This window comes from Schistocerca americana, chromosome 3 (assembly GCF_021461395.2).
Source record: "Schistocerca americana isolate TAMUIC-IGC-003095 chromosome 3, iqSchAmer2.1, whole genome shotgun sequence".
Classification (NCBI taxonomy): Eukaryota; Metazoa; Arthropoda; class Insecta; order Orthoptera; family Acrididae; genus Schistocerca; species Schistocerca americana.
Window position 1 is genome coordinate 256,460,849 of NC_060121.1, and position 15,582 is coordinate 256,476,430.

Here is a 15,582-nt window from a genome sequence, read left to right on the forward strand (position 1 = left end):
GCAGAGTGTTCAGCAACAGGGTTGTCCGCTTGTTTCTTGGCCACAGTTTGTCAGTTGCCATTCATGCAGACGGACAGCTTGTTGGTCTTCAAGCACACATAGAATGCAGCACAGTGGTTTCAGCTTAGTTTGTAAATCACTTGACTGGTTTCACAGGTTGCCCTGCCTTTGAAGGGATAGGTCATGTCAGTGACCGGACTGGAATAGGTGGTGGTAGGAGGATGTATGGGTCAGGCCGCGCAGGATTAGCCGAGCGGTCTAGGGCGCTGCAGTCATGGACTGTGGGGCTGGTCCCGGCGGAGGTTCGAGTCCTCCCTCGGGCATGGGTGTGAGTGTTTGTCCTTAGGATAATTTAAGTTAAGTAGTGTGTAAGCTTAGGGACTGATGACCTTAGCAGTTGAGTCCCATAAGATTTCACACACATTTTTTTGTATGGGTCAGGTCTTGCATCTAGGTCTGTTACAGGGGAATGAGCCATGAGGTACGGGTTTGGGAGAAGGGATTGTGTAGGGATGGACGAGCATATTGTGTAGGTTCGGTGGACCACCAGAATACCCCTGTGGGAGGGGTGTGGAGCATAGTGGGCAGGACATTTCTCATTTCAGGGCAGGACGAGAGGTAATTGAAACCCTGGCAGAGAATGTAATTCAGTGGCCCCAGTCCTGGGTGGTACTGAGTTACGAGGGGAATGCTCCTCTGTGGCCAGACGGTGGGACTTTGGGAGATGGTGGGAGACTGGAAAGATAAGGCACAGGAGGTTTGTTTTTGTACAAGGTTGGGAGGATAATTACTGTCTATGAAGACTTCAGTGAGACCCTCGATATATTTCGAGAGGGACTGCAGATGTGACAAACATGGGTGGTCAGTCCCTTCTGTACATTCTAGCCACCCCTACCTCTCATCATGCCCTAAAATGAGAAATGTCCTGCCCACTATCCTTCCCACCCCTCCTGCAGTGGTATCCAGTGGTCCACCAAACCTACACAATATACTTGTCCATCCTTACACAATCCCTTCTCTCAAACCCTTATCTCATGGCTCATACCACTGTAATATACTTAGACATAAGACCTGTCCCATACATCCTCCCACCACCACCTACTCCAGTCCTGTTTCTAACATCACCTATTGCATCAAAGGCAGGTCTACCTTTGAAACTAGTCCTGTGATCTACAAGCTAAGCTGCAGCCACTGTGCTGCATTCTATGTGGGCATGACAACCAACAAGCTGTCTGTCTGCATGAATGGCCAGTGACAAACTGTGGACAAGAAACAAGTGGACCACCCTGTTGCTGAACACGCTGCCAAACATGACATCCTTCAGTTCAGTGACAGCACTTCACAGTCTGTGCCATATGGATCCTTTCCACCAAAACCAGCTTTTCTGAATTGTGCAGGTGGGAACTTTCCCTGCAATACATTCTACATTCCCGTAACCATCCTGGCCTCAACCTCCATTAGTCACTGTCCTCACACATCCAGCTCCTTCCTTGTTCCCATGCGAGCACTACACAGGTGTCATCAGACCATCACACCTAGTCTTTTTACTTCTCTCCTTTTACACTACTTCCCCCCTTCCTTCCCACCTCTCCCCTGCTCCTCGTCTAACCTGCAGCACATCACTGCCCACCATCCCCACCATACTAACCCTCCCCCCTCCCCGCACCAGCCTCCTCCTTAGCCCCACACAGTCACCACTCCCATTGTGCACTGGTGCTGCTGCTCACAGAGTGAAAAAAAAGGCTCTGAGCACTATGGGACTTAACTACTGAGGTCATCAGTCCCCTAGATCTTAGAACTACTTAAACCTAACTAACCTAAGGACATCACATACATCCATGCCCGAGGCAGGATTTGAACCTGTGACTGTAGCGGTTGCGCGGTTCCAGACTGTAGCGCCTAGAACCGCTTAGCCACACCGGGTGGCTGCTCACAGAATGGTTTCAGTTGCCTGAGACTGCAGACACGTGTGTGTGTGTGTGTGTGTGTGTGTGTGTGTGTGTGTGTGTGTGTCATCTGTTGTTGACGAAGGCTGTAATGGTTTAAAGCCATAGGTAGATCTCATACAAAGAGAGATAATGTGTATAGTAAACAGAAAAGAGGAGGGAAGAAGATGTGGGACAAAAGTATTTATGTAAGCTATGATCTGGGGGTTGGTGAATGTTAGGTACAAGTTGGAGAATTTGAAATGTTGGAGTCTGCAAGGAGTTTCAGAATGAAGAGGTAAAACAAATTCCAAGATTCCTGCTGCTCTACTTCACACAATGCTTAACAATAAGATATGAAACAATATTGGTTTATGACAAACTGTCAGCATCAGCAACAACTGATAAGACCACTGTTTGCAAGTTGCAAAAGTGAGAATACAACTTTTTAAAAAAATTGTCTCCCTTTCAACTATGGCTCACTCAGCTGAATAGTAAGTACTCCTCTTCTGTCTCATGTTATATTAATAATCTGTGTTCTGTGCTTTGTTTTAATTGTGTGTCTTAACACATGCAGCCCCCGACGAACCATGGACCTTGCCATTGGTGGGGAGACTTGTGTGCCTCAGCGATACAGATAGCCATACCGTAGGTGCAACCACAACGGAGGGGTATCTGTTGAGAGGCCAGACAAACGTGTGGTTCCTGAAGAGGGGAGCAGCTTTTTCAGTATCAATTTTACAATTGTACAATTTGTGCTTTATGGTAAAACTGGACCAATAAAAAATCAAATCAAATTAAAAAAATCAAATCAAAGTAATTGCAGGGGCAACAGTCTGGATGATTGACTGATCTGGCCTTGTAACACTAAACAAAATGGCCTCTCTCTGCTGGTACTGTGAACAGCTGAAAGCAAGGGGAAACTACAGCTGTATTTTTCCCGAGGGCATGCAGCTTTACTGTAGGGTTAAATGATGGTGGCGTCCTCTTGGGTAAAATATTCCAGAGGTAAAATAGTCCCCCATTTGGATCTCTGGGCAAGGATTACTCAGCAGGACATCGTTATCAGGAGAAAGAAAATTGGCGTTCTATGGATCGGAGCATGGAATGTCAGATCCCTTAATTGGGCAGGCAGGTTAGAAAATTTAAAAAGGGAAATGGATAGATTAAAGTGAGATATAGTGGGAATTAGTGGATTTCAGTGGCAGGAGGAACAAGACTTCTGGTCAGGTGAATACAAGGGTATAAATTCAAAATCAAATAGAGGTAATGCAGGAGTAGGTATAATAATGAATAAAAAAAAATTAGTAGTGCGGGTAAGCTACTACAAACAGCATAGTGAAAGCATTATTGTGGCCAAGATAAACATGGACCCCACGCCTACCACAGTAGTACAAGTTTATATGCAACTAGCTCCGCAGATGACAAAGAGATTGATGAAATGTATGATCAGATAAAAGAAATTATTCAGATAGTGAAGGGAGACGAAAATTTAATAGTCATGGGTGACTGGAATTCAGTACTAGGAAAAGGAAGAGAAGGAAATGTAGTAGGTTAATATGGAATGGGGGTAAGAAATGAAAGAGGAAGCCACTTGGTAGAATTTTGCACAGAGCATAACTTAGTCATAGCTAACATCTGGTTCAAGAATCATAAAAGAAGGTTGTGTACATGGAAGAGGCCTGGAGATACTTGAAGGTTTCAGATAGATTATATAATGGTAAGACAGATATTTAGGAACCAGGTTTTAAATTGTAAGACATTTCCAGGGGCAGATGTGGACTCTGACAACAATTGATTGTTTATGAACTGTAGATTAAAACTGAAGAAACTGCAAAAAGATGGGAATTTAAGGAGATGGGATCTGGATAAACTGACAGAACCAGACGTTGCAGAGAGTTTCTGGGAGAGCTTTAAGGACCGATTGAGAGGAATGGGGGAAAGAAATACAGTAGAAGAAGAATGGGTAGCTTTGAGAGATGAAATAGTGAAGGTAGCAGAGGATCAAGTAGGTAAAAAGACGATGGCTAGTAGAAATCCTTGGGTAATAGAAGATATATTGAATTTAATTGATGAAAGGAGAAAATATATAAATGCAGTAAATGAACAAGGCAAAAAGGAATACAAATGTCCCAGAAATGAGATTGACAGGAAGTGCAAAATGGCTACGCAAGGATGGCTAGAGGACAATTGTAAGGATGTAGAGGCATATCTCACTAGGTGTAAGATAGATCTGCCTACGGGAAAATTAAAGAGACTTTTGGAGAAAAGAGAACCACTTGTATGAATATCAAAAGCGCAGATGGAAACCCAGTTCCAAGCAAAGAAGAGAAAGCAGAAAGGTGATAGGAGTATATAGAAGGTCGGTACAAGGGTGATGTACTTGAGGACAATATGGAAATGGAAGAGGATGCAGATGAAGATGAAATGGGAATACTTCGTGAAGAGTTTGACAGAGCACTGAAAGATCTAAGCCAAAACAAGTCCCCAGGAGTAGACAACATTCTATTGGAACTACTGATAGCCTTGGGAGAGCCATCCTTGACAAAACTCTACCATTTGGTGAGCAAGATGTATGAGGCAGGCGAAATACCCTCAGACTTCAAGATGAATATAATAATTCCAATCCCAAAGAAAGCGGGTGTTGAAAAATGGGAAAATTACTGAACTATCAGTTTAATAAGCAACGGCTGCAAAATATTAACACGAATTCTTTACAGATGAATGGAAAAACTGGTAGAAGCTGACCTCGGAGAAGATCAGTTTGGATTCCGTAGAAATGTTGGAACACGTGAGGCAATGCTGACCCTATGACTTATCTTAGAAAATAGATTAAGGAACGGAAAACCTATGTTTCTAGCATTTGCAGACTTAGAGAAAGCTTTTGACAATGTTGACTGGAATACTCTCTTTCAAATTCTAAAGGTGGCAGGGGTAAAATACAGGGAGCGAAAGGCTATTCACAATTTGTACAGAAACCAGATGGCAGTTATAAGAGTCGAGGGGTATGAAAGGGAAGCAGTGGTTGGGAAGGGAATGAGACGGGGTTGTAGCCTATCCCCAATGTTATTCAATATGTATATTGAGCAAGCAGTAAAGGAAAGGAAAGAAAAATTTGGAGTAGGAATTAAAATCGATGGAGAAGAAATAAAAACTTTGAGGTTCGCTGATGACATTGTAATTCTGTCAGAGACAGCAAAGGAAGAGCAGTTGAATGGAATAGACAGTGTCTTGAAAGGAGGATATAAGATGAACATCAACAAAAGCAAAACGAGGATAATGGAATGTAGTTGAATTAAATCAGGTGGTGCTGAGGGTATTAGATTAGGAAATGAGACACTTAAAGTAGTAAATGAGTTTTGCTATTTAGGAAGCAAAATAACTGATGATGGTCAAAGTAGAGAGGATATAAAATGTGGACTGGCAATGGCAAGGAAAGCGTTTCTGAAGAAGAAGAGAAATTTGTTAACATCCAGTGTAGATTTAGGTGTCAGGAAGTCTTTTCTGAAAGTATTTCTATGGAGTGCAGCCATGTATGGAAGTGAATGTGGACGATAAATAGTTTGGACAAGAAGAGAATAGAAGCTTTCAAAATGTGGTGCTACAGAAGAATGATGAAGATTAGATGGGTAGACCACCTAACTAATGAGGAGGTATTGAATAGAATTGGGAAGAAGAGAAATTTGTGGCACACCTTGAGTAGAAGAAGGGATCGGTTCGTAGGGCATGTTCTGAGGCATCAAGGGATCACCAATTTAGTATTGGAGGGCACTATGGAGACTAAAAATCGTAGAGGGAGACCAAGAGATGAATACACTAAGCAGATTCAGAAGGATGTAGGTTGCAGTAGGTACTGGGAGATGAAGAAGCTTGCACAGGATAGAGCAGCATGGAGAGCTACATCAAACCAGTCTCTGGACTGAAGACCACAACAACAACAACACATGCAGTTTTCAATTTCATCACACCTTTTATAGTTCTTAGCTTCTTCTCCTACTTTTTTCTTAAAACATATTTCTGTTACAGTTAACTTTATTTTCTTATAATTCTTATGACTTTGAAATTACCATTGTTCTGTAGTTTTAATGAGAATGCAGCTCCTTTATTATTATTATTATTATTATTATTATTATTATTATTACATTGATGTCCTTCAGGGATGATTCATTATGCTATTCATTTTGAATGCATCCACTGTGCTGTGCTGGTTCTGCGAATGGCTGAATATAAGGGCAAACTACAGCGGTAATTTTTCCCAAGGATATGCAACTCTACTGTATCATTAAATGATGATGGCGTCCTCTTGGGTGAAATATTCCGGAGGTAAAATAGTCTGCCATTCAGATCTCTGAGCAGGGACTGCTCAGGATGATGTCATCAGGAGAAAGAAACTTGGCATTCTACCGATCAGAGCATGGAATGTTAGATCCCTTAATCAGGCATGTAGGTTAGAAAATTTAAAAAGGGAAATGGATAGGCTGAAGTTAGATATAGTGGAAATTAGTGAAGTTGGGCGGCAACAGGAACAGGACTTCTGGTCAGGTGGATACACGGTTATAAAAAGCAAAATCAAATATGGATAATGCAGGAGTAGGTTTAATAATGAATAAGAAAATAGGAGTGCGGGTAAGCTACTATGAACAGCATAGGGAATGCATTATGATAGCCAAGATAGGCATGAAGCCCACACCCATGATAGTAGCACGAATCTACATGCCAACTAGTTCCACAGATGGTGAGGAGATTGCAGATATGTATGATGAGGCAAAAGAAATTATTCAGATAGTTAAAGGAGACAAAAATTTAATAATAATGGGGGAGTGAAATTTGATACGAAAATGAAGAGAAGAAAAAAATAGTGGGTAAATATGGGCTGGGGCTAAAGAATGAAAGAGGAAGCTGCCTGGTAGGATTTTGCACAGAGCATAATTTAATCATCACTAACATTTGGTTTAAGTATAATGAAAGAAGGTTGTATATGTGTGAGAGACCTGGAGACACCAGGTTTCAGATTGAATATATAATGCTGAGACAGAGATTTAGGAACCAGATTTTAAACTGTAAGACATTTCCAGGTGTAGATGTGGACTCTGACCATAATTTATTGGTTATGAATTGTAGATTAAAATTGAAAAAAAAACAGGTAGGAAATTATGGAGAAGGGACCTGCATAATGCGAAAGAACCAGAGGTTGTTGAGAGGAACAAGAGCTTGTGGAGAGCTTCAGATCAAGCATTATACAACAGTTTCCTAGAATACGGGAAAGGAATACAATACAAGACTAACGGGTAGTGTAATACCTACAACGCCCCTCGGTGTTAATAAACCAAAATAGCTCCCAAATTAGCTCCCATGCCCTCGAAATATAAATTCAGAAAATTTCCCAAGCCCCTTCACAAGAAGAAATTTACAAAATAGAAATAAGAGACAGATAGAGGGAAATCTATAGTAGAAAAATAATAGAAAAAGAAAAGAACTTTAATCATAAATTTTGGAAGCATGTGAGGGGGAGAAAATGATAGAAATGGTTAAATTATTAGTTATTCTTATATATGAGAAAATCAATATTGTAGGTCTTGAACACCAAAGATAGCGTTTACAAAAGTATAAATAGACATACAATGCAATTATGATACTCCAGTCTCTATCCTCTAGTCTGTTCGAAGTCAATTAGGACGTACAGCTTTAGGAAGCAACAATAGGAGCTGTATTAAACCAAGGCACAAGAATAAATTGTGATGAGATTGTTTTTTGGGAAGCATTAATTTCAGATCAGAATTAGAACTTTTGTCATATTAGAGGAACGGGGAGTTGATCAATAATCTCTCTGACTTTAACGTCACTTCGTGTGAAGATTTAAATATTTTACGGAATTAACGAATTTTGGACAGATTCGGACTTTGTATTGTGATAGTGGAAAAGCTTTACTTCACATGACTAGTAATCATAGTTCGTGACAGTTTATGGATATTAAATGGGAACAATCTTTTTATCGAAAGTGACAGAACATTGTTTAGTATCTCTGATATTGACGGGATTCCAGATTAGATACTTATTCAAAGAACTCCTTTGAATGCGATTGTGTGAATGAACTGATTTATTAATAATTATCATTAAATAAAATAACGTGTTAATTTGAAACTGACTATTCGTCTTGAAGTTTACTTTGATTTAGGTTCATAAATAATTAGGTTACATGATTTTCACCAAGAATAAACTGCAGACTAGTAACTGAAACAAGTGAACGAGAATCTATTGCAAACACTAGTATTAATTTACTTATCATTTTTTCCTTCAGAATGGGAAGACAATACGTGTAGTGACACATTGGGGTTAATTTAAGAACTAGCCGGGATAAAACAAAACCCCTCAATACCAGTCAATGTATAGATAAATTAACATTCCTACTTTCATGCAAGATATGGAAGTCGATATAGAAAAAAGGGTCACTACAGTAGCCTTAAGAGGTGAAACAGTGAAGGCAATAGAGGGTCAAATAAGTAAAAAGACTAGGCATAGTAGCCGCACGGGATTAGCCGAGCGGTCTATGGTGCTGCAGTCGTGGACTGTGCGGCTGGTCCCGGCGGAGGTTCGAGTCCTCCCTCGGGCATGGGTGGGTGTGTTTGTCCTTAGGATAACTTAGGTTAAGTAGTGTGTAAGCTTAGGGACTGATGACCTTAGCAGTTAAGTCCCATAAGATTTCACACACACAACTAGGGCATAGTAGGAATCCGTGGATAACACAAGAGATGTTGAATTTAAGGGTACAGGGTACTTTTCCGGCTCGATATTATATAAAAATCAACACCTATTTCTTTCAGGCACTGTTTATAATGTACATGTTTTACAGATTTTTTGTTGATATTAGGTAATGCAGCACACTTTATAAACAAATTAGAAGCATTTTGAATATTTTTGAAGCGGCTTAGGGTTATTAAAAAAATTACAAAGAAATTGATGCAATTTTTTTTCCAAAATGCTTCCTCAAATTGAGGTACCATTTAATCCAATGTTAACATTTGAAGGAGACCAACTTTTTACCAGATATGCATGACATGATGGCTGAGGTACTAGACCTATTTAATTCCACCTATTTTGTATATTACAAGGATAAAAATACATCACATCTTTCATTTTGATTTTTATAATTTTTTCCTAATAAAATGTTATTTTATCTATAATTTAGTTGATTCTGCAATAAAGCTTAGGTCTCTTGCATAAGTAAGGACTACTGCAAGCTACAGAAAAAATTAGAGCAATGCTGTACAAACTTAAGGAGATATTTGTACCTGAATTCTGAAAAATACAACTTGCGGGAAATTGCAAATGAAGATATGAGTCCAAGTAAACTGTGCCTCAGAACATTCCTGAAGCATAGTCTTCACCCTTGAGATTTCTTCATCTTCAAGTGTCCTCTTGGCATTCCTTTTAGCACTTCTTGCTTCTTTGGTAACTTGCAGAGTGAATCTTTCAGCTTCATGCATACGTTGTCTGTCACAAGCAAGCAACTGATCTTTCATATTAGAGCCACATTTCATGCCTAAATTTCTCAGAACTTCCAACCTTCCTATCACTCCATCATTGAACCATATCACTGCATCTGGTACACCAACTTTTAAAGTATTTAGTCCTACAAAAACATTCTTGGGTAATCTTTCCCATATGCAATGGTTGAAACTTTCATTTGTATTCTGAGTGCCACCGTGAAGACATTTACTAAGCAAAACAGGGTCACTGAGGCCTCTAAAAATTGGTTTATTTCATTCATAACAGGCTCAGGAAGAGAATGCTTATGATGGTGTATTTGGCCACTTTCTTTTGCTTTTTGGTAACCACACCAAGAATCTGCACCTTTATGGCAAAGTCCGTGAGCAGGGTGATCATCTGTGGACAACTTACGAAAGTGGGTGGCCCATTTAGCTTTTCTCATTGCTGTAACATCTTTCAGAGGTGTAGTCCATCTAAGTGCCAGTCCATAATAACTCTGAAGAAGGTCTACTTTAGTTTCTGTCAATCTGCCTTGGCCAGATGGAGATTTTCCATCAGATAGCAATTTTCCTTTCATTTCTCTCCATAGCTTCCTCAATCTAGCACCCATCCCCTTTTGCACACGTCCACAACACTCCAGTTTTGTTACCAAGGTATCACCATAAACATTGAACTCATTAATTTTATTGAAAGCTTTAGAGTCCCCATCACCTAGGTACTTTGTATATCTAATGTTATGAACGGGCACCAACCTCTGAAATATTTTTAGAGCTCCATCACACTTCGTACTTCCACTGTAACCATCGTAATTCATAGAACACTGACCGAGCGGGGTGGCGCAGTGGTTACACACTGGACTCGCATTCGGGAGGACGACGGTTCAATCCCGCGTCCGGCCATCCTGATTTAGGTTTTCCGTGATTTCCCTAAATCACTCCAGGCAAATGCCGGGATGGTTCCTCTGAAAGGGCACGGCCGACTTCCTTCCCAATCCTTCCCTAATCCGATGAGACCGATGACCACGCTGTCTGGTCTCCTTCCCCAAACCAACCAACCAACCATAGAACACTGATGTTCAATATGTTCCTCAGTGTTATCATGGCAGGTGTGGCAGTACTTAGATAAGCACTCAACATCAACAACTTTTCCATTCTCCAGAGAAGTAGCACTTACAACAACATTCAAGGAATGATGTCCTCTGTGTTGCCATGTCCCATCAAATGCAACAGCAATGTCCCTGGTTCCACTAATATTTACAGTTTCTTCTACTGCATGTTTCATAGATGCTTTAGGTACAACCGTCAAGGCACCTGAAAGTATTTTTATGTACTTGCTGAACCTACTGGGAGGAGGAGGAAGGTCCCTCAAACCACAAAACTTTGAGCAGCCTTTTTTCCTTTTCATATTGCATGCATTGCATACAATAACTTCAAATTCACATAATATGAATTATGCACAATTTGCAAAGTCATTTTTGAGGTAGATTTATTGCAGGACCTACACAGAACAATTAATTTTGATGCTAAACCCTTCCTGCTACTTTGTTATTCAGTTATTTCCAGGCAGCCTACACCATCACATAGTTTACATTTCGCCGCTTCCTTTATCAAAGAAGAAAATATGCCCACATCAGTAACAACAAATCCACTACAAACAGCGTGATTGTTAACACAAAAACTTGAATCACCAGGAAGCATGCCATTTGGGAGTTTCTTCCCTGAAGAACTGATACATAGGTTACTTTCAACAGTGTGGCTTGCTTAAGCGAAACAAAAGCAAATACTAGCAAAGATAATAATTTACAGACAGAAGAAACCTGCACTGTTACCAATATATACAATGTCTCATATGTATTATCACTGGAAATAGAAAGTTCACAGTTCTTTTTGAAATAATACTGGTTTCTGTAACAGAAATAGAGGGGTATGGCGGCATACATGACCGTAACTTTAAATTTGGTATATATAGGTCTTTTTCATTTGAAACCCTATAGTGGATGTATCAATGTAATCAGGAAAGACTATAGAATTTAATAAAACCATAAAAATATTTCGATTTTTCCAGCATTTATAAGTACCCTGTACCCTTAATGATGAAAGCACTAAATTTAAAAATGTAGGAAATGAAACAGGAAAAGGGAATACAAACGTTAAAAAAATGAGATTGACAGGAAGTGTAAAATTGCTAAGCAATGATTGCTAGAGGACAAATTTAAGGATTTGGAAGCATATTTCACAAGGGGAAACATAGATACCACCTACAGAAAAATTAAAGAGGCCTTTGGGGGAAAAGAGAAGCAGCTGTATGAATATCAAGAGCACAGATGGTAAACCAGCCCTAAGCAAGGAAGTGAAAGCTGAAAGCTGGAAGGAGTATATAGAGGGTTTATACAAGACAAATGAACTTGAAACCAATGTTTTAGAAGGGGAAATGGATGTATATGAGATGGGAGATATGATTCTGTGAGAAGAATTTGACAAAGCTCTGAAAGATATAAGTCAAAACAAGGCTCTGGGAGTAGACAATTTTCTGTGAGAACTACTGATAGCCTTGGAAGAACCAGCCATGGCAAAACTCTTCCATCTGATGTGCAAGATATATGAGACAGACGAAATACCCTCATCCTTCATGAAGAATGTAGTAATTCCTATTCCAAAGAAAGCAGCTTACCAACAGAAGACAGGCAGGTAGAGAGGGATGTTTACATGGGACAAAGTGAGGCTCCTGCTGAATCATGGTAGCATTTTATTTATGTAATTTTTTTTATTTACAGCATTGTGTGGGTGACCTATATCTTCAGCAAGTCATTTCAATGCATTAGTGCTCCTTAATTATGTCAGAATGATTTGAGCATAACACCATGTTGCTTTGGTTGGGTCCCAGAGAATTTCACAAGGAAACATCAAACTTTTTCTATTGACTTTTCTTTCATGACAGCACTCTTGCATAAAACATTCTCAGACTTCTTGCTGTGTCTCAGGATAAAACCTCAAGCTTTCAATGCTTTCTACCATCATCATCATCATCATCAGGAGCAATTGACTGTCAAAATTGCTGGTTTGGTGGCCTTACATAGACCAAAAATGACTTCTGATGAGTTAGTAGTTACATCATGCTGTTGCAGATGGTGTCATCATCTGTGCTGGTGATGCCACTGCTCCTGCCATAGTGTAATCATTGTGACAAATATCTCTGGCTCTTCTTTGCATCTAGAGCTCACTTCCACACACTACCAAGATTATATCTGCTGTCACAGTTGAAGGTTTTCTCACACATTCTTATATTTACATTCTCTTTAATTATGGCGTACCAGTATGTGGAGCCTGGGATAAAACTTTTTTTTCTTCAAACAGTATTTCAAGTTTGTTTGTGATACTGTACTCAGCAATTGCACATTTCTACAGTTCTTGATTTTTAATATGCCACTGATGTTCTGCACAGTGACTGGAAACAGTTCAGATGGACTGACCTCCGCACTCATATAGGATGTTGTAAATCCCAAGAATCATGAGGCCATACTGTCCTTAACAGGTTGTAGTATCTGCTTTATCTTCCTACGAGGTCAGAAAATACATCTGATACCTGATGTTTCCAGAACTCTCCATATTTTTCTGGATGTAGCACTGCAAAAGGAAAGGAATGCAGTTGGTGGCTCATCATGTCAATGGTCAACATTCACATGGGCTCTCCATTGTCTCCATCAATGGCCAACTTTTTTATGGAACATTTTGAGGACTATGCATTAAATTTGGCTCCCATTTGTCCGTCTTCATTTTGTGGTTATGTTGACAACACGTATATGGTCTGGCCACATGGGGTAGAATCTCTTGAGCACATCTAGGAACATACAAATGTCATTGACCCTAACATCCAATTCACTGTCGAGACAGAAAAAGAGGGAAGGCTGCTGTTTTTAGATGTTTTGGCACAAGTTGGATGGACACCTTGGCCACTCAGCACACTGATTCATATCTGGGCACTCAGAGTCTTCACCATCCAGTCCAGGGGAGAGCAGCTTTCTAAATACACTGATATATAAAGCAGGGCCATTTGATATCAAATCAGTGTTCTCCAAGAAAAGAAAATGTGAAAATGTTGACCATTGACACGACAAGCAACTGATTACATTACTTCCCTTTTGCGGCACTACATGCAACAAAATAGGGAGAGTCCTGGGAAGATGAGGTATCAGATGCATTTTCCAACCTTCTAAGAAGATAAAACAAATACTACACTCTGTTAAGGACAGTCTTGGCCTCAGGATTCCTGGGAATTACAACATTCCATGTGAGGGCAGAAACAATTACATCGATCAGTCCACCCGCACCATTTCCAACTGCTGTGCAGAACATCAACAGCACATTACAAATGGAGAACTGGAGAAATCTGCAGTTGTTAAGCATGGTCTCAAAAACAAACATAAAATACTGTTTGAAGAAACAAAAGTTTTATCCCAGGCTTCCACATACTGGTACTCTGTAATTAAAGAGGCCATAGAAACAAGAACATGTGAGAAAACCTTCAACTGTGACAGCAAATGTAATCTTAGAGGTGCATGGAAATGAGCTCTTGATGCAGAGAAGAGCCAGAGATATTAATCACAATGTTTATGCTATGGAGGGAGCAGTGCAATAACCAGTGCTGACGTCGACACCATCTGCAACAGCATGCTGTAACTACCAACCCATCAGAAGCTGTCTTTGGGCTATATAAGGCCATCACAGCAGCAGTTGCTCATGACGAAGACAGTGGTGGAAATTGTTGAAAGCTCGAGGTTTTACCCTGGATTGACACAGCAAGAATTCCAAAAATGTTTTATACAACTTTTCTTTGATCATATTTGTTTGAATCCCTCTCTTCCATCAAGAGGAATATTGTTGTATTATTATGAATGCTTCACAATACCCACATGCCAGGGTATAAGACATACAGATATGCAGGAGCTGCACATTCAAGTGAAGTGCCTTATGTAGATAGTAATTAGCTCTGCACAAACATCTGCCTAGAGGAGTTGCAGATTGTGATGCAAGTTTCTGTCAATCCACAACAGTGTAAGCCCACTCCTGCAAGTCAAAGTATTGTCTTCTAACATCTTTTAAATATTTAAATACTTTGCTGTGTTCACAGAGAGTTCAAGAAAATGAGGAAGTTATATTAAATCTGAGTGATCAGTGTGAATCAGCTTGGCTAGCAAAACATATATTTCACAAATTTGAAGACAGTTATAAATGGAAACGTGGAGTATATTAAGGAGAAATCTTTACAACTAGATAGGAGAAACATTTTCCCCTTAGACCTTATGTAAATTATATCTATGTTAGTTCCCTCTACTTTCAAAGCTGACTGAACCAACTTCCCTGTTTTTGCATTTGAAAATCTTATAAACTCATAAACACATGTTCCATTTTGACTGACTATTAAAATCAACTCACTGTACTTCATTCATTTGGAGAATTCATTCATAAACTCCCATACCTGTTAATGTATTCATTAATAAGCAGAAATTTAGATACAACCATATCTGTGGTTTAGAAGTCTGCAGTGTTAAATGTAACAGTAGCATGAACAATAACTTCTGTAAGAATGATATTTTCATCCATCTAAATGATAAAAAGAGTTCTAATGTTTGCACAGGATCTGGTCTTCTGCTCATAGGGAATGCTGTCCTCCTTCATTTGAAATACTGTTAGTATTCAATGAAGATACATGTACATCCAAAATCACTCAACAAGAAAAAGAAATGAATTTTACTTGTGAGTAACCTGCTGAAATAAAATTAAAGGACTGACTGGAGCATCAGGGTCTGGAACAAAGTAATATCAGCGAGTGATACACATTGCTTGCCAAAAAAGTGAAGTACCCAGAAGACATGGTTGGATGTCAGTGTATCTTTTCACTCATATACACTATCAGCAGGCATGTAAGTGATTAAAATTACAATTCTCTGTGACAGATAACAGCCACTTGAGTTCATTGGTTTTGTTCATGTTTAGTGTTACCAGGGTAAGGGGATGCAAACTGTGTCAGATGTCGAGTGATCACTGTGGTCGTCACGGAGAGGTTGTATACTCATTTGAGACACTTTTATCAGCACTTGACAAAATTTGAAAGGAGCCTCAGTGTGGATCTTCACTTTATCAGCTGACTGAATCATGCAATATCCACATCT